Raw genomic sequence first — 27,392 nt, forward strand, 5'->3', positions numbered from 1 at the left:
AGGGTGATAGGCATCCCTCCTGACTCCACGCCAATGTACACCTCAGCCCCTACCACAAGTATTAAGGCTGGTTACAGCCTGCATTTGTGGGAGGGGCTGCTGTCTATATGTTCCCCACGCGTCCTCACCTGGAGGACGTCTGCTTCATGCCCCACCCTCCCGACCCTTCTTTCTTTCATTCCACTCTCTTGGGTGGCCCACTTATCCAGGCCTACCCCGCACTGGCTCCAGGCACAGTTCAGCCAGATAGTTCTTGGAGGGTGATAGGCATCCCTCCTGACTCCACGCCAATGTACACCTCAGCCCCTACCACAAATAAAATTATCATGTCATGCTAAAAAGGAGAGATCCCCAGAAGAGTTGTCAAATCTCCTGCATGGATGGCTGCTTTCTCCCACAGCCCTGGTGCCTAAACATGCGCTAGGGGAAGGGGGCGGTTCTGAAGTCAAAAAGGTGCGTGGCCTCTTATAAAGGGCCCTTAAAGTTGGTGTGCCCAGATATAAAGGGTCATGGTCTTGAAAAGGGGCATGGTTATGTGCAGCAAGCTGGGACCTTCCATAGTATAACTTATGGATCATGAAAATCCCCATCAATTATATCTAGTCATTACTTTGTTAAAACATTTTTGGCATATGTACAAAAAAGATAATGCTCCAAAATTGATTTCTACAATAATATGTAAATTCATACGATCGGTACAGGGAGGAGGAGACGGCCCTGTTTCTCACGGGGCATCTCCTTCTCCCTGGCTGTGAGCTGCCCAATCACAGCAGAGAGCGTCACCGCCATTGAGCAAACAAAGCTCACCTTCTCCCTGGCTGTGACACGGTCTGCTGCGATTGGCTCCCAGCCAGGGAGAAGGAGATGCCCCTTAAGAAACCCGGCCATCCCCTCCCCGTATGAATTTACATACCAGACGGGAAAAGTGAAAAGGGGGCACAGAGGGCGAAAGGAGCAGCACACAGGTAAAATAGTAAGCGCTGTAATATGCCATAAGTATGCCCCACAGAATCCACTAGTTATAATGTCCAGACCCCTGAAAGGTCCTCTTTAATATAAATATAAATATAGTACAGTGAAAACTCTCCAAAAGACCAACTCCTTCAGAAATCCACCTACAGTCATGTGAAAAAATTAGGACACACATTTTTAATAAAAGGTTATTTCATCTCCGTTTCAACAATACAGAGAGATTAAAGTAATCCAACTAAACAAAGAAAACTGAAGAAAAGTCTTTTCAAGATCTTCTGTAAATGTCATTCTACAAAAATGCCTATTCTAACTGAGGAAAAAGATAGGACACCCTTGCCCCTAATAGCGAGTGTTACCTCCTTTGGCTGAAATAACTGCAGTGAGACGGTTCTTGTAGCCATCTACCAGTCTTCGACATCGGTCTGAGGAAATTTTACCCCACTCCTCAATGCAGAACTTTTTCAGCTGTGAGATGTTTGAGGGGTTTCTTGCACGTACAGCCCTTTTCAAGTCACCCCACAGCATCTCAATGGGATTCAAATCTGGACTTTGACTTGGCCATTCCAGGACTCTCCATTTCTTCTTTTTCAGCCAATCTTTGGTTGATTTACTAGTATGTTTTGGGTCATTGTCATGTTGCATGGTCCAGTTCCGCTTCAGCTTTAATTTTCTAACTGATGGTCTCACATGTTCTTCAAGCACCTTCTGATACACAGTAGAATTCATCGTGGATTCTATGATGGTGAGCTGACCAGGTCCTGCTGCAGCAAAGCAGCCCCAAACCATGACACTTCCACCTCCATGCTTCACAGTTGGTATGAGGTTCTTTTCTTGGAATGCTGTGTTTGGTTTACGCCAAACATGTCCTCTGCTGTTGTGTCCAAATAATTCAATTTTGGACTCATCTGTCCAAAGAACATTATTCCAGAAGTCCTGGTCTTTGTCAACTTTATCTCTGGCAAATGTCAGTCTGGCCTCGATGTTTCTCTTGGAAAGCAAAGGTTTCCTCCTTGCACACCTCCCATGCAAGTTAAACTTGTACAGTCTCTTTCTGATTGTAGAGGCATGTACTTCTACATCAACAGTAGCCAGAGCCTGCTGTAGTTCTCGAGATGACACTTTAGGGTTTTTGGAGACCTCTTTTAGCATCTTGCGGTCTGCTCTTGGGGTGAACTTGCTGGGGCGACCAGTCCTGGGCATGTTGGCAGTTGTTTTGAAAGCCCTCCACTTGTAGACTATCTTCCGGACAGTGGAATGGCTGATTTCAAAATCTTTTGAGATCTTTTTAAATCCCTTCCCAGACTCATAGGCTGCTACAATCTTTTTTCTGAAGTCCTCTGACAGCTCTTTTGCTCTCACCATGGTGCTCACTCTCACTTCAACAGTCAGGAGCACACCAAACTAAATGTCTGAGGTTTAAATAGGGCAAGCCTCATTCAACATGCAGAGTAACGATCTACTAATTATGTGCACCTGGTATGATATACCTGTGTGAGATCTGAGCCAATTTAAGAGGGAATACATGTGAGGGTGTCCTATCTTTTTCCTCAGTTAGAATAGGCATTTTTGTAGAATGACATTTACAGAAGATCTTGAAAAGACTTTTCTTCAGTTTTCTTTGTTTAGTTGGATTACTTTAATCTCTCTGTATTGTTGAAACGGAGATGAAATAACCTTTTATTAAAAATGTTACAAAAAACCACATGCTTTCAAAGGGTGTCCTAATTTTTTCACATGACTGTATATCTATTTTCAGTTCCATCATACACTGTGCATGACATGTCAGCTTCCTTGAGAGGATTACCCTTAATTTTTAAAGGGCATCTGTCAGCAGCTTTGCACCTGTGAAACTGGCCCACCGATTGCATGTGCATTTTGCAGCTGAAGGCATCTGTGTTGGTCCCATGTTTTATGTGCTTGCATGACTGAGAAAGGTGAAGTTCTAATATATGCAAATGAGCCTTTAGGAGCAATGGGGGTGTTGCCATTACACCTACAGGCACATCTTTTACAACTGCCCCGCTCTCTGCACTTAGATTAACTTTAGGAGAAGTCAGGGACAGGTCTGGTCACATTTGCACTGCCAATTAAAGTGCAGAGGACACAGCAGTTGCAGAGAGCAGTGCAAAAGAGCACAGCAGCTGCAGAGAGCAGTGCCTCTGGGTGCAACGGCAACGCCCCCATCCCTTCTAGAGGCTCATTTGCATAAATTAAAACTTAATTTTTCTCAGCAGTGCGGGCACATATAAACATGGGTCCAACACAGATGTCTTCGGCTGCCAAGTGCACATGCAATAGATCAGCCAGTTTCATAGGTCCAAACCTGCTGATGTTCTTCTAAAAGAGATTTCACTGAATTGTAACAAATACTACTATGAACTTAAAGGGGTTCTGCAGTTGGTTTAAACTGATGATCTATCCTCTGGATAGATCATCAGCATCTGATCGGGGGGGGGGGGGTCCGACACCCGGGACCCCGCCGATCAGCTGTTTGAGAAGGCAGTGGCGCTGGCAGTAGCCTTCTCGCTGTTTATCGCTGGCCCAGTGATGTCACGACTAGTATCAACTTGCCTGGGCGGGGCTAATCTCCATTCAAGTGGACAGAGTTTAACCGCGCCCAGGCAAGTTAATACTAGTCGTGACATCACTGGGCCAACAGTGAGAAGGCTACTGCCAGCGTCATTGCCTTCTCAAACAGCTGATCGGCGGGGTTCCCGGGTGTCGGACCCCCCTACCATCAGATGCTGATGATCTATGCAGAGGATAGATCATCAGTTTAAACAAAATGCAGAACCCCTTTAAGTTTATAGTAGTATTTTTAAAAGAATCTCTTTTTAAACAAACTGCAGAACTCCTTTAAGTAAAACATTTAGATTTAGTCAAACTAAAATACATTTAATTTGATAAGACATATACAATTACATGACACCCCCATGACATCCCCATAACCATCACAGAATGTAAAGTACATATATACACTTATGTGAGTCAAGTAATAAAAACAGTATATGTTTTTGCATGTCCTCCCAAAGTAAATTACAATAGCTGCTGATATACAGACCCAAAAATATTACTTGTTGACACTACAACTTGTGTTGTCCTACCATCCAAAAATAGCTCAGTGATTGAGGGGTTAAATGCTTCCTGATCCTGTATAGATTTTCCTTTCTTATTCATGTCCTTACTCTCTTACCATTTAAGTTTCATATACTCCCAGATCACATCCTAATTTCAGTTCCCACCTTTTAAATGTTGTATACTCCTAGACCACAGCCTACTTTCTGTTCCTATAACTCTAATTTTGGGTAGGAAGACTAATACTGGAGTCAGTAAAAAATAGCCCATTATTTCCGGAGCCACTTCTGCATGACGTCTTTGTGTAGGTGAGCCCCCACACTTCCACTATAATGCAATGGCAATTTTCTATATATCACTGCTTAAGAGTGAAAATCCTTTTAAGTGGTTGTCAGCTGCTCATCTCAACTCCTTTCTTTGTCGCTCCAGTCATACCAAGGAGTGTCGCACCTCCATAGGAAGTGGTTCTCCAAGGTAACCACAAGAACTTCCTACTTTTATTTTAGTTTTGTTTTTATTAAGTCAAAAAACAAATTCATTTATGTTTTTTAACTTGTGATTTTGAGGTACCGTATTTTTCGCCCTATAAGACGCACCGGCCCATAAGACGCACCTAGGTTTTTGGGGAGGAAAATAAGAAAAAATATATTTTTAACCAAAAGGTGTGCTTTTGGTGGGTTTGGAACTAATGGTGGTCTGTGGGTGGCACTATTACTGGGGATCTGTGGATGACACTGTTATGGGGGGATCTGTGGATGACGGACACTGTTATGGGGGGGATCTGTGGATGACGGACACTGTTATGGGGGATCTGTGGATGACGGACACTGTTATGGGGGGATCTGTGGATGACGGACACTGTTATGGGGGGGATCTGTGGATGACGGACACTGTTATGGGGGGATCTGTGGATGACGGACACTGTTATGGGGGATCTGTGGATGACGGACACTGTTATGGGGGGATCTGTGGATGACGGACACTGTTATGGGGGGGATCTGTGGATGACGGACACTGTTATGGGGGGTATCTGTGGATGACGGACACTGTTATGGGGGGGATCTGTGGATGACGGACACTGTTATGGGGGGGATCTGTGGATGACGGACACTGTTATGATGGGGGGGATCTGTGGATGACGGACACTGTTATGATGGGGGGGATCTGTGGATGACGGACACTGTTATGGGGGGATCTGTGGATGACGGACACCGTTATGGGGGGGATCTGTGGATGATGGACACTGTTATGGGGGGGATCTGTGGATGACTGACACACTGTTACAGGGGGGATCTGTGGATGGCACTGTTACAGGGGGGATCTGTGGATGGCACTGTTACAGGGGGGATCTGTGGGTGGCACTGTTACAGGGGGGGATCTGTGGATGGCACTGTTATATATGTGCTATCCACAGACCCCCCACCCCATAACAGTGCCATCCACAGCCCCCCAGCCCATAACAGTGGCATCCACAGCCCCCCCCCCTTAACTGTGCCATCCACGGATCAGCTCGACCGCCCCTACCCCGCCACCGCCGCCCCCAGTATACAAATATGAAATGTCTTATTCAATTAAAATGTATTAGATATGCCCCCTCACTCCTAAACTCCTAATAGTACCTTACATCCTATTCCTAGGTTCTGTACAATTGTGGCAGGCCGGGCGGGCGGCCGGCGCGTCACTCACTGACGTCACTTGCCTGCACCGCCTGCTTCATTCATAAAGTAGGCGGCGCAGGCACGTGACATCAAGGAGTTACGCTGCCGCCCGCCCGGCCTGCATTACAGAACCTAGGAATAGGATGTAAGGTACTATTAGGAATTTAGGAGTGAGGGGGCATATCTAATACATTTTAATTGAATAAGACATTTAATATTAGTATACCGGAGCGGCGGGGCGGGGCTATAGTACACTGACTGCACCGCCCCGCCGCTATTCCCGGCCCCCAGCTCCTCCTCCCAGTCCCTCCCCCGGCCCCCGCTCACTCTACATCGCATCCAGCGATGTTAAATTGTCAGCATTTGACCCCATAAGACGCAGGGGCATTTCCCCCCTGATTTTTTGGGGAGGAAAAGTGCGTCTTATGGGGTGAAGAATACGGTACTTTCTAGTTTTTAAAAGGGTTGTGTCCCTTCAGCAAGTGGTCTTTATCATGTAGATAAAGTTAAAGGGGTTGTCCCATGAAAAATATTTTACAGTTTTCAAACCAGCACCTGGATCTGAACACTTTTGTAATTGCATGTAATTAAAAATGTAGCCTAGCCACTGAGTTATTCAATAAAATGTATCTGTATAGTGCCAATTGCATTTTTTTTTCTTAATTCTTTGACCTGCTCACTGAGAAGGCCGCACATGCTCAGTTTCATTCTTCAACTTCCTTTCTGAGCTGTGATAGGAAGAGCTGAGACACGCAGTAAAAAAGATACCCAGCTTCTCCTAGCAACCATCATTAAAAAACGGACCATGCATGGATGCCGTCCATGTGCTGTCACTTACCCATTGACTTGAATGGACCAGTTCTATGTGAAACACAGATGAAGATAGAACAGGCTGCAATGTTTCCTGAATGGACCTATGGTCAGTGAAAAACAAAGCTCATGTGCATATACCTATTGAAATGAATGGATTAGTGTTCAGTCCGGATTGGGGCACCGTTTCAATTTTTGCCTTGGACAGAAAAGGGGCTGGGTGCACCCCCTGAGGATTTCCACAGCACATTTCATTTGTTGCAATGCATAGGCAAATCCGCAGCAAATCCAGAGCAAAATTCTGCTGCAGAAACCTTGCCCAGTGTGACCGCACCCTTTGGCTGGGTTTTCACACAGCAAACGTGGGGCAGTGAATTCCAGCGTTTTGCAGGTAAAGCACATATACTGTAAATCGTGCTACATCTGTATTTACTGAGAACAGCTCAATCAGGGCAGGTGTTTGATCTCATCTGATATACTGTAGATGATTGATCCTAAGAATAGATCATCAATATCTAGAACTCTAACAGCCTCTATAAGGCCTCATGCATACGGAAAAGCTCCTGTAGGTGCAATGTGTAGGTGTCCCAATACTTTTGCCTATATAGCGTTTCACCAGTATTTTACGTAAGGGGGAATGTATCAGTTAAGGTTAAACCTCCCCCTTCCCTTTCAAATATTAATCTATTGTGTTTTGAATGTTAGACATATTATATGATCCATGATTTTTGGCAAAGTTGTCCTAAATAAATGAAAACTGAGAATGACAAAGTTGCCTCCTTCTCTACGGACCATACTGCAGCCAGAAGGCAGTGCTGTTATAAACTGTCTTGTTGTATATGTTCTGTAAAGTGGCTATGCCTCATATTTTAACAGTATACAATATCACCTGACCCAAGAGAGAGTCACAAGAACCACCCCATGAATGCACATCCGACAATGAGTCAATATCAAAAATATAAAGTTTATTAGACACACCAACAGACACACATTAAAAATTGTATACAATTAGAACAAAGTGCGGTATGCAATATTATATACAGTCGTGGCCTAAAGTTTTGAGAATGACACAAATATTAGTTTTCACAAAGTTTGCTGCTAAACTGCTTTTAGATCTTTGTTTCAGTTGTTTCTGTGATGTAGTGAAATATAATTACACGCACTTCATACGTTTCAAAGGCTTTTATCGACAATTACATGACATTTATGCAGAGTCAGTATTTGCAGTGTTGGCCCTTCGTTTTCAGGCAATTCGAGTAGGCATGCTCTCAATTAACTTCTGGGCCAATTCCTAATCACTTCTTGGAGTTTGTCAGAATTAGTGGGTTTTTGTTTGTCCACCCGCCTTGTTGAGGATTGACCACAAGTTCTTAATGGGATTAAAATCTGGGGAGTTTCCAGGCCATGGACCCAAAATGTCAAAGTTTTGGTCCCCGAGCCACTTAGTTATCACTTTGCCTTATGGCACAGTGCTCCATTGTGCTGGAAAATGCATTGTTCTTCACCAAACTGTTGTTGGATTGTTGGAAGAAGAAGTTGCTGTTGGAGGGTGTTTTGGTACCATTCTTTATTCATGACTGTGTTTTTGGGCAAAATTGTGAGTGAGCCCACTCCCTTGGATGAGAAGCAACCTCACACATGAATGGTCTCAGGATGCCTTACTGTTGGCATGACTACGCTCACCTTTTCTTCTCCGGACAAGCCTTTTTCCTGATGCCCCAAACAATCGGAAAGAGGCTTCATTGGAGAATATGACTTTGACCCAGTCCTCAGCAGTCCATTCACCATATTTTCTGCAGAAGATCAATCTGTCCCTGATGTATTTTTTGGAGAGAAGGGGCTTCTTTGCTGCCCTTCTTGACACCAGGCCATCTTCCAAAAGTCTTCGCCTCACTGTGCGTGCAGATGCGCTCACACCTGCCTGCTGCCATTCCTGAGCAAGCTCTGCACTGGTGGTACTCCGATCCCGCAGCTGAATCCTCTTTAGGTGACGATCCTGGCGCTTGCTGGACTTTCTTGGACGCCCTGAAGACTTCTTAACAAGAATTGAACCTCTTTCCTTGACGTTCTTGATGATCCTATAAATTGTTGATTGAGGTGCAATCTTAGTAGCCACAATATCCTTGCCTGTGAAGCCATTTTTATGCAACGCAATGATGGCTGCACGCGTTTCTTTGCAGGTCACCATGGTTAACAATGGAAGAACAATGATATCAAGCATCACCCTCCTTTTAACAGGTCAAGTCTGCCATTTTAACCCAATCAGCCTGACATAATGATCTCCAGCCTTGTGCTCGTCAACATTCTCACCTGAGTTAGCAAGACGATTACTGAAATGATCTCAGCAGGTCCTGAAATGTAGTGGAAAGGTTTTTTTAGGATTAAGTTAATGTTCATGGCAAAGAAGGACTATGCAATTAATCTGATCACTCCTCATAACATTCTGGAGTATATGCAAATTGCTATTATAAAAACTTAAGCAGCAACTTTTCCAATTTCCAATATTTATGTAATTCTCAAAACTTTTGGCCACGACTGTATATTATATTGCATACCGCACTTTGTTCTAATTGTATACAATTTTTAATGTGTGTCTGTTGGTGTGTCTAATAAACTTTATATTTTTGATATTGACTCATTGTCGGATGTGCATTCATGGGGTGGTTCTTGTGACTCTCTCTTGGGTCAGGTGATATTGTTTTATGTTCCTTTCACCACCCCTTGCACTCCGTGTAATATTTGGTGTGCCCCCTGATTCCTTAATCCCATATTTTAACAGTACGTTTTGTATCATTTGGGGTCAGAAAATCATATGCTAACACCAAAAGTGAGAAAAAGTGTGTCTCTTAAAGGGGTTATTCCATGAAAAATATTCTACAGTTTTTAAACCAGCACCTGGATCTGAATAGTTTTGTAATTGTATGTAATTAAAAATGTTGCATATCCACTGAGTTATTCAATAAAACATATCTGTACAGCTCCACTTGCTGTTTTTTTTTTCTTATTTCTTTGTCCAGCTCACTGAGATGGCCGCACATGCTCAGTTTCATCCTTCAATTGCTTCTTGAGCTATGATAGGGAGAGCTAAAACACACGCCCCCTGAGCTGCTGCAGAAAAGACACTCCCCTTGAGCTGTCAGCTTGATTTAAATCTAACAGAGCAATGAATGGGGAGATCTCTGGATCCATGTGAGGTACAGGGCTGGTTCTAGTTTTGTTAGAAAGAGGTTGTCATGTACTATATGATGTCATTTTTTACATTAGTCATGGGGTAACCATTTTAACTAGAAGTAAAATCTCTAGAGTAAACTCATGATAAGAAATTACCTTCTTAGGCCTAGTTCACACTATCAGTTATTTGGTCAGTGATTTCCATCAGTTATTGTGAGCCAAAACTAGGTGTTTGTCGAAAACAGAGAACAGGAGGAAATCATTCCATTATACCCTATCTCTGAGTAGGCTTCACTATTGGTTTGGGCTCATGAAAACTGGGCAATACCTGACCAAATAACTGACGTGTAAACTAGGCCTTACCGGTTTGTCCTGTTTGTCTGTTCGTGACATAAATCTTGTTATTGTTCTCCTTTCATTAAGTCTAGGGCTCTATTATTATTATTTATTACTCTTAGGCCTCATGCACACGACCGTTGTGTGCATCCGTGGCCGTTGTGCCGTTTTCCGTTTTTTTTCGCGGACCCATTGACTTTCAATGGGTCCGTGGAAAAATCGGAAAATGCACCGTTTTGCAGCCGCATCCGTGATCCGTGTTTCCTGGCCGTGAAAAAAATATGACCTGTCCTATTTTTTTCACGGCCAACGGTTCACGGACCCATTCAAGTCAATGGGTCCGTGAAAAATCACGAATTCACACAAGATTGTCATCCGTGTCCGTGATCCGTGTCCGTGATCCGTGTCCGTTTTTTCCTATCATTTCAATGTTAAACTTGACTTAGATTTTTTTTTCATTTTTCATGTCCGTGGATCCTCCAAAAATCAAGGAAAACCCACGGACGAAAAAACGGTCACGGATCACGGACCTACGGACCCCGTTTTTGCGGACCGTGAAAATAAACTGTCGTGTGCATGAGGCCTTATTATTGATTATTAAAGCTCCATTCATTCCATGGTGCTGTACATATGATAAGGGGTATACATACATACAGACAATTGCACTAAGCATGAACAAGACGAGTAACAAACTGGTACAGAAGGAGAGAGGGCCCGGCCCGTGAGGGCTTACAATCGACATGGTATGGGAGAAGGACACAGTATAGGAGAGGGTAAAGCTGGTCATGGCGGTATAGAGGCAGCAGTGTCACTGGTTGTAGGCTTGTCTGAAGAGGTGGGGTTTCAGGTTTCTTTAAAAGGATTCCACTGTAGCTGAGAGTCTAATATGTTAGGGCCGCTTCACACGAGCGGATGCCTTGCGTGGCATCCGCTCCGTGACAGAGTGCCAAGACCCGCTGCAGACTGCAGAGGCACGGGGCAGTAACATGACTGTTAATGCTCCGTGCCTCTCTGTGATCTCTTTACTACGAAATCACAGAGTATGGGGGATGCACGGGAAAAATCTTGGAGGCGATTGTGGGAAGAGGTGATAAGAGGAGAGGAGAGAAGGCGGTCTTGTGAGGACCGGAGATTACGTGTGGGGATGTATCGGGAAAATAGCTCAGAGGTGTAGGGAGGGGACAGGTTGTGGAGAGCCTTGTATGTATTTGTTAGTATTTTGAACTGAATTCGCTGGCCAATGGGGAGCCAGTGAAGGGATTGGCAGAGGGGAGAGGCAAAGGAGTAACAGGGTGAGAGGTGGATTATTCGGGCAGCAGAGTTGAGGATAGATTGGAGGGATGCAAGAGTGCTAGATGGAAGGCCACAGAGGAGAATGTTGCAGTAGTCTAGGCGGTAGATGATGAGGGCATGTACAAGCATTTATTCGCAGCCTTAAAGTTGAGGAAAGCGCGGATGCTGGAGATGTTTTTGAGTTGGAGGCGGCAGGTGGTGGAAAGGGCTTGGATGTGCGGTCGGAAGGAGAGAGCAGAATCCAAGGTCACTCCAAGGCAGCAGTCTTGGTTGACCGGGGAGAGTGTGCAGCCATTAATCATGATAGATAGGTCTGTTGGGAGGGTTGTTGTGGTCCCTCCCATCATAGAGGTGAGAAGATCTGAGAGACTGGTGGCACTTGAGGGTATCTGACAGTCTCTCTGTTTTCTTCTTGCAGTGTTGTTGTTTGGTAATGACCACACCTCTTGTCAGGTGCAGCTTGTGGTCATTACTGAGGCTCTATTTAGTTCTGACTGACACTGCTTTGATATTTCCTGCTGGAGTTGGTGGAGCTGGTGTGGTGTTCCTTTGGATCTCCTGCTCTTCCATTCTTATTTAAGCTAAGTGCATTTTGTTTAGCGTTTTGTTGTTCGCTTGTGTTTGTTGTTTTCTAGGCCTCAGGGAGACGCAGGTTCCATCATCTCATTCCCTGCCACCACTCCTAGGGATTTCCAGGGTCTTCAGGGCTAAGATTCCGGTGTATGAGTATTTCCTCCATTATGGTCTACTCAGGGAGAGTCAGGGATAGGTCTAGGGATTCCTATTTCCTTCTGTGTGTTATCTGGTGTTTTCCCATCCCCATTACTTGTGACATTATCAACCGCCAAAAATACTTCATTTTGTTTGTGTCAGTGCAGCGATGGATACTGTTTCTGCACTGGTCGATCATATGCAGGAACTGTCTTTGGAGGTGGCTGACCTCCACACGGCCGTCTCACAGTTTCAGAGACCACAGGCGGTGGCTTCGAGCAGCAGGAACCAGGCCTGCCCAGAACCTAAGATCGCTCTCCCGGATAGGTTTTCCGGGGCAAGTGACAACTTTGTTCGGTTCAGGGAGTCGTGCAAACTATGTTTTAGACTACATCCTAACTCTTCTGTGGACGAGAGTCAAAGAGTAGGGATTATTATTTAGTTACTGAAAGGTGACGCTCAGTCCTGGGATTTTTCTTTGCCGACCGGATCACAATCCCTCCGGTCGGTAGATTAATTTTTCAGAGCTCTGGGACTTATCTACGATGATCCAGATCGGGTCTCCCTGGCCGAGACTAAGTTGCGTGGTTTACGGCAGGGAGAGCATTCTGCTGAGTCCTATTGCTCTGAATTTAGGAGATGGGCAACTGATACTGAGTGGAATGACCCAGCCTTCCGTAATCAATTCTGTCAAGGGTTATCCGAGAACCTGAAGGACGCATTGGCATTTCACGAATATTCAGAGTCATTGGGGGCAGCCATGTCTCTGGCTGTATGTATTTATAGACGCCTGAGGGATTGTTTTTGTATTAATTTTTTATACGCTGTGTTCAAATTTATTTCATTTATTTTTTCACATGTATTCAGCTAACACTGGGTTATATACAGTATATATATGCACAGCTCTCTAGATGTGGTGGGCTGATGACAGGTGTATTTGGCCAATCGCCCGATCGTGCATCCACAAACCACATCTACTATTCAGTGTTGTTCAAGTGTTTTATGTATAGTGGTTCACTATTCTTGACGTCTTCAATAAATTGAATATTTTTCTGCACACCTTACACAGTTTCCCATGATTATCGGCTGTCCATGTGGCACTGAATAGGTAAGTGCCCCCCAATTGTTTCTTCTTATCCCTGCTTATCGACATTGGGTGTGTCGTGGGGCGTGCACCGAACCATTAATATCCAGGTCGGCTGAGCCACTGTCTGTTCAATTTATGCTTACACTATGTGCAGAATTATTAGGCAAATGAGTATTTTGACCACATCATCCTCTTTATGCATGTTGTCTTACTCCAAGCTGTATAGGCTCGAAAGCCTACTACCAATTAAGCATATTAGGTGATGTGCATCTCTGTAATGAGAAGGGGTGTGGTCTAATGACATCAACACCCTATATCAGGTGTGCATAATTATTAGGCAACTTCCTTTCCTTTGGCAAAATGGGTCAAAAGAAGGACTTGACAGGCTCAGAAAAGTCAAAAATAGTGAGATATCTTGCAGAGGGATGCAGCACTCTTAAAATTGCAAAGCTTCTGAAGCGTGATCATCGAACAATCAAGCGTTTCATTCAAAATAGTCAACAGGGTCGCAAGAAGGGTGTGGAAAAACCAAGGCGCAAAATAACTGCTCATGAACTGAGAAAAGTCAAGCGTGCAGCTGCCAAGATGCCACTTGCCACCAGTTTGGCCATATTTCAGAGCTGCAACATCACTGGAGTGCCCAAAAGCACAAGGTGTGCAATACTCAGAGACATGGCCAAGGTAAGAAAGGCTGAAAGACGACCACCACTGAACAAGACACACAAGCTGAAACGTCAAGACTGGGCCAAGAAGTATCTCAAGACTGATTTTTCTAAGGTTTTATGGACTGATGAAATGAGAGCGAGTCTTGATGGGCCAGACGGCTGGATTGGTAAAGGGCAGAGAGCTCCAGTCCGACTCAGACGCCAGCAAGGTGGAGGTGGAGTACTGGTTTGGGCTGGTATCATCAAAGATGAGCTTGTGGGGCCTTTTTGGGTTGAGGATGGAGTCAAGCTCAACTCCCAGTCCTACTGCCAGTTTCTGGAAGACACCTTCTTCAAGCAGTGGTACAGGAAGAAGTCTGCAAGGTAAGAAAAACATGATTTTCATGCAGGACAATGCTCCATCACACGCGTCCAAGTACTCCACAACGTAGCTGGCAAGAAAGGGTATAAAAGAAGAAAATCTAATGACATGGCCTCCTTGTTCACCTGATCTGAACCCCATTGAGAACCTGTGGTCCATCATCAAATGTGAGATTTACAAGGAGGGAAAACAGTACACCTCTCTGAACAGTGTCTGGGAGGCTGTGGTTGCTGCTGCACGCAATGTTGATGGTGAACAGATCAAAACACTGACAGAATCCATGGATGGCAGGCTTTTGAGTGTCCTTGCAAAGAAAGGTGGCTATATTGGTCACTGATTTGTTTTTGTTTTGTTTTTGAATGTCAGAAATGTATATTTGTGAATGTTGAGATGTTATATTGGTTTCACTGGTAAAAATAAATAATTGAAATGGGTATATATTTGTTTTTTGCTAAGTTGCCTAATAATTATGTACAGTAATAGTCACCTGCACACAAAGATATCCCCCTAAAATAGCTAAAACTAAAAACAAAACTAAAAACTACTTCCAAAAAATTCAGCTTTGATATTAATGAGTTTTTAGGGTTCATTGAGAACATAGTTGTTGTTCAATAATAAAATTAATCCTCAAAAATACAACTTGCCTAATAATTCTGCACTCCCTGTATATACACTTGCATTTGTATTTATATATGATGCATGTACTGTGTATGTCAGTATAGAGCAGGGGTTGACAACCTTTTTCAGACGGAGTGCGAATTTAAAAAAAAAAAGTTGAAGCGCTCGGCGTGCCAGGGAATATAGGAAAGTCATATAATACAAACTGTATGTGACATAAACCAAATTATCAGTTTAGCTTAGTGTGATCCCTGACTTTCTTAGATTTGGTTCATATGAGGAGACTTTGATCCAGACACAGGTCCCTCTGCAGTAAGCCTGCTTCATGAGGGGCAGAGGACGCAATTCATATGTGAGATTTATTCACATAAATACGTCAACACATGAAAAGGGACTGTGGTGGAGATTTATTAAAACTGGCGTAAATTAGAATCGACAGTCACCCACAGCAACCAATCAGATTCCACCTTTCAGCTTTCACAGCTCCTTTGTAAAATGAAAAGTGGAATCTGATTGGTTGCTATGGGCAACTAAGCCAGTTCTACTTTATACCAGTTAAAATAAATAAATCTCCTGTGTGTTTTCTTTGGATGTTTCAAGTGATGTACGTAGCTTTTCACTGCTCCTTTGAATCCACCTAAGGGACAATATATGGGGCACCAGTATATGGGGGACCCCTCCACCAACCATGTACTTACTGACAGTGGTGGGGAGGCCAGCCCTCACTTAGTCATTTTAAATGAGGGCTCACCACTGTCAGTAAGTGCATGGTCGGTTGACGGCCCCCCCATATACTGGCATCCAATACACTGACCCCCCTTCCTCCCCAGTAATAATCATAGCTTAGCCCCATCCTCCCCCTCCCCCACAGTTGTCAAAATCTTGCATCTCATTATCCCTACATGCCCCCCCCCCCCCCAGCAATCACAAGCAGGCTAACCATCCACCCCCACACCCCCAAAATAGTCAAACGCTTGCTCCCCACCTTCCCACATTTCTAGACAGCAGGCATACCATTCTCTCTCACACCCCAAGGTTGGCACAAGTTTGCTCCCCATTATCCCACCATGCTCCGCCTGCTCCAAGGTAACAGATAACAGCAGCAGCGCTACTCAGCCAGCCATGAGGTAGCCGCATGCATTTGGGTGGCTGGCGCAGCCGAAAGCGCGAGGGGCAGGCCTAGGAGACATGCCCTGCATGGCACGTCTCACATTTCTTCCTTTATTAAAGGCACAGCGCGGTGTATCGCAGAGGTACACAGCCAGCCAGCAGCCAGCCCGTGAGGTAGCAGAGTCTACTCTGCTGGCGTGGAGAGAAACATCCGGGGCGGCGGGCCTGGCGCATCTGACATTAATTTATTTATTAAAGGTGCAGCCACCACAAATTGCTGTGGTGTGCCAGTAAAAATCAGCCTGCTTGCCTTCTTTAGCACGCGTGTATATAGTATGTATGGGTGCAGGGGGGGCTGGGACGGGGGCAGGGAGGCAATTGCCCCTCAGGCCGCCCTAAAGCATGTTAAAAACGTCTACTAGGACGTCTTTAACTAATAATTTTTTATATTTTTTTTATTCCTCAGGGCCGCACTGCAGATCACCACAGGCGGCGCAGCCCTGGTTCTAGTTGCCGGCGGTGGGGGGGGGCAGTAGGAGATGAGTGCTTCCATTGTGGAAGCGCTCATCTCCATATTCATCTGTATACAGATGGAAGTGCTGCGGCAGGGCAGGGGAGGGAGCGGCGTCTCCCTTTCCTGTTCTTCTGATAGGCTGCAGGCACTAATGCCTGCGGCCTATCAGAGGCCGTCTCAGGCGGCGAGATTACGTCATTATCATCGCGCCGTCTGAGCCGTGCAGCACACAGCAGGGACACAGGCCGGAAGAGCCTGATGTTTATTGTATAAAGTGAAGCAGGCAGTGCAGCCAGGACAGGCCTCCCCTCTCCGTATGGTGTGTAGTGACAGGCCTCAACTATAGAATGTCAGCTGTACAGTGTGTGTTGGGAGTGGCCTATTATATGTAGGATGTGTAGCCTAATAATGGGCGGGGGGAAACTTTTAGCATTTTGCGTTTTTCCATTCCTACAGGGTGCTACGCATGCCGCATTTTTAAATGTGAAGGGGGCTTTGAAAAATGGGCAGGCAAAAGAATTGGGGCAGCGCGCTACATGTGCCACATTGGGGGCAGTAAATGCTATGTGTTCCTGTATAACAGAAAATAAAAGTGGGCCATTTGACTGGATTTGCCCCCCAGGACTAATGCTGCCAGCCCTCCCCTGTATAGGTGTATATGTACACTTGCATGCATATTTATACAGTGCATTCAGAAAGTCTTCAAACCCTTTATTTACTTATTTTACGCACTTATATAGCGCTACTATATTCCGCAGCGCTTTACAGACATTAGCAGCACGCTGTCCCCAATGGGGCTCACAATCTAAGGTCCCTATCAGTATGTCTTTGGAGTGTGGGAGGAAACCCACCCAAACACGGGGAGAACATACAAACTCCATGCAGATGTTCTTCTTGGTCGGATTTGAATCCAGGACCCCAGCGCTACAAGGCATCAGTGTGAGCCATTGAGCCACCGTGCCCCTACCCTTTCACTTTTTACACACTTAGTTATGTGGCAGCCTTGTGCTAAAATTAAAAAGTTCACTTTTTCCCCTTCATTCTGCACTCAGTACCCCATAATGACAAAGTGAAAAAAAAATATTAGAAATCTTTGCTAATTTATTGAAAAGGAATTGCATTATCAGAAGTATTCACACCCTTCATTCAGTACTTAGTTGAAGCACCTTTGGCAGTAATTACAGCCTCCAGTCTTCTTGGGTATGAGGCCACAAGGTTTGCACACCTGGATTTGGGGATTGTCTGCCATTCTTCTCTGCAGATCCTCCTTCAGGTTGGATGGGGACTGTCAGTGGACAGCCATATTCAGGTCTCTCCTGAGATATTTGATTGGGTTTCATGTAAGGGTTCTGGCAACTCCATTCACAGAGTTGTCCCTAAGTGCTGTATTTCACTGGCTGAGAGTAGGCCAGATCATCGCTGAAAAGCATTTGTAGGAATGGCCGCTAGTGTTAATCTGCCAGTGTAAAGGTACTGTATAATGGTTCTTTGTGGGGACAAGTGATGGCATTAGCAATCGCTCCTTTCCATACTGTGGAGGAGATCACACGCTACAGATTAGTGCTGCCAGTTTAAGGCCTCTTTCACACTACCGTATGGCTATTCCAGTGTTTTGCGGTCTGTTATTTACGGATCCGTTGTTTGCTTCCGTTGTGTTTCCGTTTTGGTTCTGTTTTTCCATTCCGTTTTTCCGTTTGGCATATACAGTATACAGTAATTACATAGAACAAATTGGGATGGGCATAACATTTTCAATAGATGGTTCCGCAAAAAACGGAACAGATACAGAAGACATACGGATGCATTTCTGTATGCATTTAGTTTTTTTTGCGGACCCATTGACTTCAATGGAGCCACGGAATCTGATTTGCGGACAAATACAGGACATGTTCTATCTTTGCACGCAACGGAGATACGGAAACACGGAAATGGAATGCATATGGAGTACATTCATTTTTTTTTTGCAGACCCATTGAAATGAATGGTTCCGTATACGGACCGTATACGGAACACAAAAACGGCCCGCAAAACTGAAAAAGAAAACGGTAGTGTGAAAGAGGCCTAAAACTGTGCAGGGACAGGCCCCCAATTGCTAACATCCATCTCGACCATTATTGCAGACTGCAGGCAATTCATTCACTTAATTCTAGTAGGGATAATTGAGGAATGGCTCAAAATAGTGAAGCAAAAAGATATGAAAAGATACTCCAGAATGGCATGGTGAATGAAAGTAGTCGCTAAGACACACATCAGGCGAGGTGACAGGTCCTCTTTAAGCTGCTATTTGTAGACAACAGGATTCAGCGTGAGGAGGGACAATCCTTCTTTTTGACTCAAGTCCCTCTGTCCCTCTTTGCTCCTTAAATGTCCCTCTTTTTGATCTGAGGTATAGTTTTGCATTCTTACATTTACAATATTGATCCAGAATGTGTTACCCTGGTTCCTGTACATATATATGTATATATATATATATATATATATATATATATATATATATATAAAAGCCCCCTTGAATATTATTTCCTTATTTGATGTAATTTTTATTTCCGAAATCTTTAAAAGTCGACCTTTCACATAATAAACCATAAGTGTCCCTCTTTGACTGTCCAAAAAGTTGGGAGGTGTGGGTAAGCAAGTATAGCTGCATGTGAAGCAGTCCAGCACAATATAGGGTATAAGTAATGTGTGTTTTATAGAGGGTAATTCCATGGGTGGTGATCCAGATGCTAGTGTCATCAGGTAACAGGACTCTGCTCCAGTTCACAGCAGGGACTTCACGCAGGGTCACATGCTCCAGTTCGTCCTCTAGTTTCACTTTCGCCTGCGTTGTCATTGGCTGCTTGTGATGTTCATTTTTCCACAGGGCAGTGGAGGCAGACAGACAAGGAAGTCATTCACTTGCTGGAGGAGTCACCATGAGCTGCCTGCTGGAGCCTTCTCCGAGTGAGTATAGTGATTTCTTCTTGTGAACTTTCTTCTGACACTCAGCAAGAAGTCAGGGAACAGGTCTCATGAAGGGTTAACGAGACCATAAAAACAAGGGCCGAATCCATTAATATCAGTAACCAGTTACACTGGTGTACAGATGTCAGACTCCATCGCTGAGACCAGGAAGGAACCGATGAAAGTGAATGGAGGTACAGCAGTAGACTGAAGTGTCAGGAAGCTGAGCGCAAACTTTTATTGCTGCTTTGGTTATTTTTTATAATGTCATGCCAGTGTGTATGGGTCAGTGTGGCACTTGGGTCTTGGTGGCAGAAGGATAAAATTAATAAGGATATGTAGCAAAGAAATGTGCATTTAATACCTAAATATTCAGAGGTGATTTTAGTTAACTCAATATCTATGTTCTCTCTGTGTCATACACACATTTCCAAGAAGCTGAGATATGTGGAGGCAGGGGCGGATTGGCCATAGACCTTACAGGGAAATTTCCTGGTGGGCCGATGCCCAGGGGGCCGCCTGGTCTTTTCTCACAGCCGGCCAGTGGAAGTTTTTGGGGATGCATTTTGTGCTGCTGGCAGTATTTTGTGATGGACTGTGGTATTTGGCTCTGTTGGGGTGGTATAATGTGCCACAATATGGTATTGCTGGCCCTGCCTTCCATCAATTTGGACACGAGTGCACTACGGGGCCACTTTTAGTATTTTTTTTCAGGGCCACTTTAAGTTCCCAGTCTGCCTCTGTGTGTGGGTCTTTAAGGGAGTCTTCAATCTGTAGATGTAGCTACAGAAGGCGACTGGTGGTCACCTGTGATTTACTTTCTCTAAGTACATAAAATATTTGTACGATCAAAAAGGACATAAAATGGCAAATGGTTTATTTAGATCTGTAACGCCTTGGGTAGCATGTTTTCATATTTTGAACCAGGTAGTTAAAAGGCTGTACTAGGTGAGTTAGGGTTAGTTCTCACCTATAAGAGGGAATCAGTTCCCCCCAGCTTTAAAAACAGACTGGTCACCCACGACCATGGACTTAGATCTTTCCTATGAATGGCCCACCAACTTCCACCAGACAAAAATGTTGAATGTAACACTACTGTAGCATGCATTTAGGATGGTGACAAAGTTTCCTTTTGAATCAAAGCACTTTCCCATTGGATCTGTTTAAACATAGGTTTCAATCCAACCTTTTAGAGTTAAAGTTTGGCAAAAAGTGACCAAAAGGATGGAGCGACATGAACTCACCCTCACCCTTTAAGGTCCCTTTCACACGAGCGTGATTTCCGCGCGGGTGCAGTGCGTGATGTGAACGCATAGCTCCCGCACTGAATCCTGACCCATTCATTTCAATGGGGCTGTGCACATGAGCGTTGTTTTTCACGCATCAGTTCTGCTTTGCGTGAAAATCGCAGCATGTTCTATATTCTGCGTTTTTCATGCAGCCCTGGCCCCATAGAAGTGAATGGGGCTGCGTGAAAAACGCATTGCATCCGCAAGCAAGTGCGGGTGCGATGCGTTTTTCACTGATGGTTGCTAAGAGATGTTGTTTGTAAACATTCAGTTTTTTATCACGCGCGTGAAAAACGCATCAAAACGCATTGCACCCGCGCGGAAAAAACTGAACAACTAAACGCAATCGCAGACAAAACTGACTGAACTTGCTTGCAAAATAGTGCGAGTTTCACTGAACACACTCTGAATGCATCCGGACCCAATCCGCAACGCCCGTGTGAAACCAGCCTCACAGAAGCAAGTTTTCCGTGCGGGTGCAATGCGTGACGTGAACGCATAACACCTGCACTGAATCCTGACCCATTCATTTCAATGGGTCTGTGTACATGAGCGTTTTTTTTTTTTCACGCATCAGTTCTGCGCGGCGTGAAAAACACATCATGTTCTATATTCTGCCTTTTTCAAGTCCTCTTTCACACTAATGATACAGATTGGCTCCGGATGCGTTCAGGGTGCGTTCAGTGAAATTCACCATTTTGCAAGTTCAGTCACTTTTGTCTGCGATTGTGTTTATTTTGATGCGTTTTAATGTGTTTTTTGCGTGATAAAAAACTGAAGGTTTGCAAACAACATCTCTTAGCAACCATCAGTGAAAAACGCACTGCGTCCGGAAGCAAGTGCGGATGCGATGCGTTTTTCACTGAAGCCCCATTCTCTTCTATGAGGCCAGGTCTGCGTGAAAAACACAGAATATAGAACATATGTGTGAAAAAAATGAACTGATGTGTGAAAAAAACGCTTATGTACACAGACCCATTGAAATTAATAGTTCAGGATTCAGTGCGGGTGCTATGCGTTCACTTCATGCATCACACCCGCATGGAAAACTCGCTCGTGTGAAAGGGGCCTAAGGCCCACGTGGAAAAAAATTAACTTGCTTGCAAAATGGTGCAAGTTTTTACTGAATGCATCCTGAACGCATCCAGAGCCAGTCCCTATCGTTCGTGTGAAAGAGGCCTAAGGGTACAGCCGCACGGTCAGGTTTCCTGAAGCACTTTTGGAAGCCAAAACCAATCGTATTTGTTCTTTATAATTTCTCTCCTTTTATCATCCACTCTTGATTTTGGCTTCCAAAACACCATCAGAAATCTGACCCTGTGGTCGTACCCTAATACAGCATTTCAGTAATTACTCTGTGAGTGTTTTTATATTTGTCTGTCTCTAAAGCTAAGCCACGGCCTGTTACGGGAGCAGCAAAGTGCAAGGCAAAGCTTTATGACACATTTCCACTACGGATATAACTAACTGAGCAAAGATGATTCTGAATTTTCAAAATACCAAAATGTATTATTATTAGAAGGAATCAGATGCAATATGTAGAACGCTGAGGAGTTGGGGTGCCCATTTTATAGTTACTTGACTTTTTTAAATTATCTTTTATATATTGAGTGCCAACCTGAGATACAAAAGAGCTTATGATCTAAGAAAAAACTGAGCACTATTCGTAAAGTTTTACAAGGCTTCGGCTACTTTAAAAAACTTTCACATATTTGGTCAGTATTTTTCATTAGTACTTATAAGCCCAAACCAGGAAAGGGTCCAAAACACTGAAAAGGGGAAAATCTTCCAATTATATATTTTCTCTGTAGGCTCCACTCCTGGTTTTGGCTTACAAAGGCCTCATGCACACGACAGTTTTTTTTCACGGTCCGAAAAAACGGGGTCCGTGGGTCCGTGATCCGTGACCGTTTTTTCGTCCGTGGGTCTTCCTTGATTTTTGGAGGATCCACGGACATGAAAAAAAAGTCGTTTTGGCGTCCGCCTGGCCGTGCGGAGCCAAACGGATCCGTCCTGAATTACAATGCAAGTCAATGGGGACGGATCCGTTTGAAAATTGAGCCACAGTGTGTCATCTTCAAACGGATCCGTCCCCATTGACTTACATTATAAGTCTGGACGGATCCGCTTGCCTCCGCACGGCCAGGCGGACACCCGAACATAACTTGAAGCGTCCCCATCACCATGGGAACGCCTCTACGTTAGAATATACTGTCGGATATGAGCTACTTCGTGAAACTCATTTCCGACAGTATATTCTAACACAGAGGCGTTCCCATGGTGATGGGGACGCTTCAGGTTAGAATACACTGCAAACTTGGTACAAGACTGCCCCCTGCTGCCTGGCACCACCCGATCTCTTACAGGGGGATATGATAGCACAATTAACCTCTTCAGGTGCGGCACCTAAAGGGGTTAATTGTACTATCATATTCTCCTGTAAGAGATCAGGGCTGCCAGGCAGCAGGGGGCAGACCCCCCCCTCCCCAGTTTGAATATCGTTGGTGGCACAGTGTGTGCCCATCGCCCCCCCCCCTTCCTCCCTCTATAGTTAAAAATCGTTGGTGGCACAGTGTGTGCCCATCGCCCCCCCCTTCCTCCCTCTATAGTTAAAAATCGTTGGTGGCACAGTGTGTGCCCATCGCCCCCCCCCTTCCTCCCTCTATAGTTAAAAATCATACTTACCTGCCTGCTGCTGCGATGTCTGTGACCGGCCGGGAGCTCCACCTACTGGTAAGTGAAAGGTCTGTGCGGTGCATTGCTAAAGAACTGTCACTTACCAGTAGGAGGAGCTCCCGGCCGGTCACAGACATCGCAGCAGCAAGCAGGTAAGTATGATTTTTAACTATAGAGGGAGGAAGGGGGGGCGATGGGCACACACTGTGCCACCAACGATTTTTAACTATAGAGGGAGGAAGGGGGGGGGCGATGGGCACACACTGTGCCACCAACGATTTTTAACTATAGAGGGAGGAAGGGGGGGGAGATGGGCACACACTGTGCCACCAACGATTTTTAACTATAGAGGGAGGAAGGGGGGGGCGATGGGCACACACTGTGCCACCAACGATTTTTAACTATAGAGGGAGGAAGGGGGGGGCGATGGGCACACACTGTGCCACCAACGATTTTTAACTATAGAGGGAGGAAGGGGGGGGGGGCGATGGGCACACACTGTGCCACCAACGATATTCAAACTGGGGAGGGGGGGGTCTGCCCCCTGCTGCCTGGCAGCCCTGATCTCTTACAGGAGAATATGATAGTACAATTAACCCCTTTAGGTGCCGCACCTGAAGAGGTTAATTGTGCTATCATATCCCCCTGTAAGAGATCGGGTGGTGCCAGGCAGCAGGGGGCAGTCTTGTACCAAGTTTGCAGTGTATTCTAACTAGAAGCGTCCCCATCACCATGGGAACGCTTCTGTGTTAGAATATACTGTCGGAAATGAGTTTTCACGAAGTGAAAACTTAGATCTGAAAAAGCTTTTATGCAGACGGATCTTCGGATCCGTCTGTATGAAAGCAACCTACGGCCACGGATCACGGACACGGATGCCAATCTTGTGTGCATCCGTGTTCTTTCACGGACCCATTGACTTGAATGGGTCCGTGAACCGTTGTCCGTCAAAAAAATAGGACAGGTCATATTTTTTTGACGGACAGGATACACGGATCACGGCCTCGGCTGCAAAACGGTGCATTTTCCGATTTTTCCACGGACCCATTGAAAGTCAATGGGTCCGCGAAAAAAAACGGAAAAACGGCACAACGGCCACGGATGCACACAACGGTCGTGTGCATGAGGCCAAATACTGACAAAAAATACTGATCAAATATTGACTGTGACCTGCTAAAACTGCTTGACCAGGTTCTTAAATATATAGAACTGTGCGAGTTTAAAGCTGCTGCTGAAATACTCCAATGGTCTTTTTTGACCTTTGAAGGACAGACAGATTTAAAAAAATAAATAAAAATTGTATAAAAAATACACAAATGCCTCCCTATTAGACTGCTCCAAGCAATCATTGTTGCAGCATTTGCTCTGACTGAATTAGGCCTCATGCACACAACCGTGCTGTTTTTTGTGGTCCGCAAACCGCGGATCCGCAAAAAACGGAAGGCGCCCGTGTTGCCTTCCGCAATTTGCAGAACAGAACGGGCATCGGCGATATAAATGCCTATTCTTGTCCGCAAATCGCGGACAAGAATAGGACGTTATATTTTTTTTGCTGTGCCGCGGAACGGAGCCACGGATGCGGCAGCACACAGAGTGCTGTCCGCATCTTTTGTGGCTCCATTGAAATGAATGGGTATGCATCCGAGCCGCCAAAACGGCAGCTCGGATGCGGACCCAAACAACGACCGTGTGCATGAGGCCTTACCCTGTAATAGACATGTAGTATATCAAAATAACAGAATATGATTACTGACACAAATACCACTAAGTCTATTCTAGGGTAACACTATGTGATATCCAAAGTGAATGGCTAAAATGTAAAGAAATATATTTTTTCATTATTTTTTCCAACTATAAAACTAAATATTATTTTAAAAAAAGGGTTAAAAGAAAGAAACCTGCACTGGCCATGAAAAAAATGCCCAAAAAATCACGTCAATTGCAACTAAAAAAATGATAGGTGTTAAATTAATGTGTACTAAAAATAGCTGAACGGTGACAAGGCACTTACTAATGTATTGTGGTTATCCATATTGTTTCTTCTGCTGGCTTGATTAATTTTTCCATCACATTATACAATGCTCGTATTAAGGGGTTACAGCCACAGAAGGTTTTCTAAGAGATGCTATCTTGGAGTACCTCAAGGAAAATAAGCAAATAACGCCATATCAGCATGGCTTCATGAGAGATCGGTCATGTCAAACTAATTTAATCAGCTTCTATGAGGAGGTAAGTTCTAGACTTGACAGCGGCGAATCAATGGATGTCAGGTATCTGGACTTCTCCAAAGCATTTGACACTGTACCACATAAAAGGTTAGTATATAAAATGAGAATGCTCGGACTGGGAGAAAACGTCTGTATGTGGGTAAGTAACTGGCTCAGTGATAGAAAACAGAGGGTGGTTATTAACAGTACACACTCAGATTGGGTCACTGTCACTAGTGGGGTACCTCAGGGGTCAGTATTGGGCCCTATTCTCTTCAATATATTTATTAATGATCTTGTAGAAGGCTTGCATAGTAAAATACAATTTTTTGCAGATGACACTAAACTGTGTAAAGTAATTAACATGGAAGAGAACAGTATAATACTACAGAGGGATCTGGATAGATTGGAGGCTTGGGCAGATAAGTGGCAGATGAGGTTTAACACTGACAAATGTAAAGTTATGCACATGGGAAGGAATAATGCAAGTCACCCGTACATACTAAATGGTAAAACACTGGGTAACACTGATATGGAAAAGGATCTAGGAATTTTAGTGAACAGCAAACTAAGCTGCAAAAACCAGTGTCGGGCAGCTGCTGCCAAGGCCAATAAGATAATGGGCTGCATCAAAAGGCGCATAGATGCCCGTGATGAGAACATAGTCCTACCACTTTACAAATCACTAGTCAGACCACACATGGAGTTCTGTGTACAATTCTGGGCTCCTGTGAACAAGGCAGACAAGGCAAAGCTGGAGAGGGTCCAGAGGAGGGCAACTAAAGTAATAACTGGAATGGGGGGACTACAGTACCCTGAAAGATTATCAACATTAGGGTTATTCACTTTAGAAAAAAGACGACTGAGGGGAGATCTAACTATGTATAAATATATCAGGGGTCAGTACAGAGATCTCTCCCATCATCTATTTATCCCCAGGACTGTTACTGTGACAAGGGGACATCCTCTGCGTCTGGAGGAAAGAAGGTTTGTACACAAACATAGAAGAGGATTCTTTACGTTAAGAGCAATGAGACTATGGAACTCTCTGCCTGAGGAGGTGGTGATGGTGAGTACAATAAAGGAATTCAGGAGAGGCCTGGATGTATTTCTGGAGTGTAATAATATTACAGGCTATAGCTACTAGAGAGGGGCCTGGATGTATTTCTGGAGTGTAATATTATTACAGGATATAGCTACTAGAGAGGGGTCGTTGATCCAGGGAGTTATTCTGATTGCCTGATTGGAGTTGGGAAGGATTTTTTTCCCCTTAAGTGGGGAAAATTGGCTTCTAGCATAGTTTTTTTTTTTTTGCCTTCCTCTGGATCAACTTGCAGGATAACAGGCCGAATTGGATGGACAAATGTCTTTTTTCAGTCTTATATACTATGTTACTATGTAAGACATACCGGCCCATAAGACACACCTAGGTTTTAGAGGAGGACATTTACATTAGACCTCATATCAGACCAGCAATCAGACCCCCAATGTTAATCATACCTCAGCTCACAGCACCATTCAGACCCCCAATGTTAATAAGACCCTTAAATCAGATCTCAGATCAGACCCAAATGTTAATAAGACACCAATAAGACCTTAGATCAGACCCACAATCAGACCTCAGCTCAGACCCCAATGTGAATCAGACTTCAGATTAGAGCCCAATATAAAGAAGACCCCCCATTCAGACCTCAAATGAGACTCCATGCCTTATATCAGCTCCTGCCATAGTTCATTAGCCCCAGCCATATTTCATCAGCCCCCAGCCATATATCATCAGTCCCCAGCCATATTTCATTAGTCCCCAGCCATATTTCATTAGCTCCCAGCCATATTTCATCACCCCCAGCCATATAACATCAGTCCCCAGCTATATTTCATAAGTCCCCAGCCATA

The 27,392-nt window shown here is 44.6% G+C and overlaps 1 protein-coding gene across 2 annotated transcripts in view; it reads left to right on the forward strand.

Annotated features, from left to right (window-relative positions):
- Positions 1 to 19,259: 19,259 nt before the first annotated feature.
- LOC122929721 (mucosa-associated lymphoid tissue lymphoma translocation protein 1-like) overlaps positions 19,260 to 27,392 on the forward strand; it is a 79,877-nt gene continuing 71,744 nt past the window's right edge. The window contains exon 1 of one of the 2 annotated variants that reach the window (XM_044283385.1): positions 19,260 to 19,324. The gene's annotated coding sequence lies outside the window, so the exon portion shown is untranslated. The remainder of the gene's footprint in view (positions 19,325 to 27,392) is intronic. The other variant, XM_044283384.1, reaches the window with a different exon arrangement.

This window comes from Bufo gargarizans, chromosome 2 (genome assembly GCF_014858855.1).
Source record: "Bufo gargarizans isolate SCDJY-AF-19 chromosome 2, ASM1485885v1, whole genome shotgun sequence".
In the NCBI taxonomy this organism is placed as follows: Eukaryota; Metazoa; Chordata; class Amphibia; order Anura; family Bufonidae; genus Bufo; species Bufo gargarizans.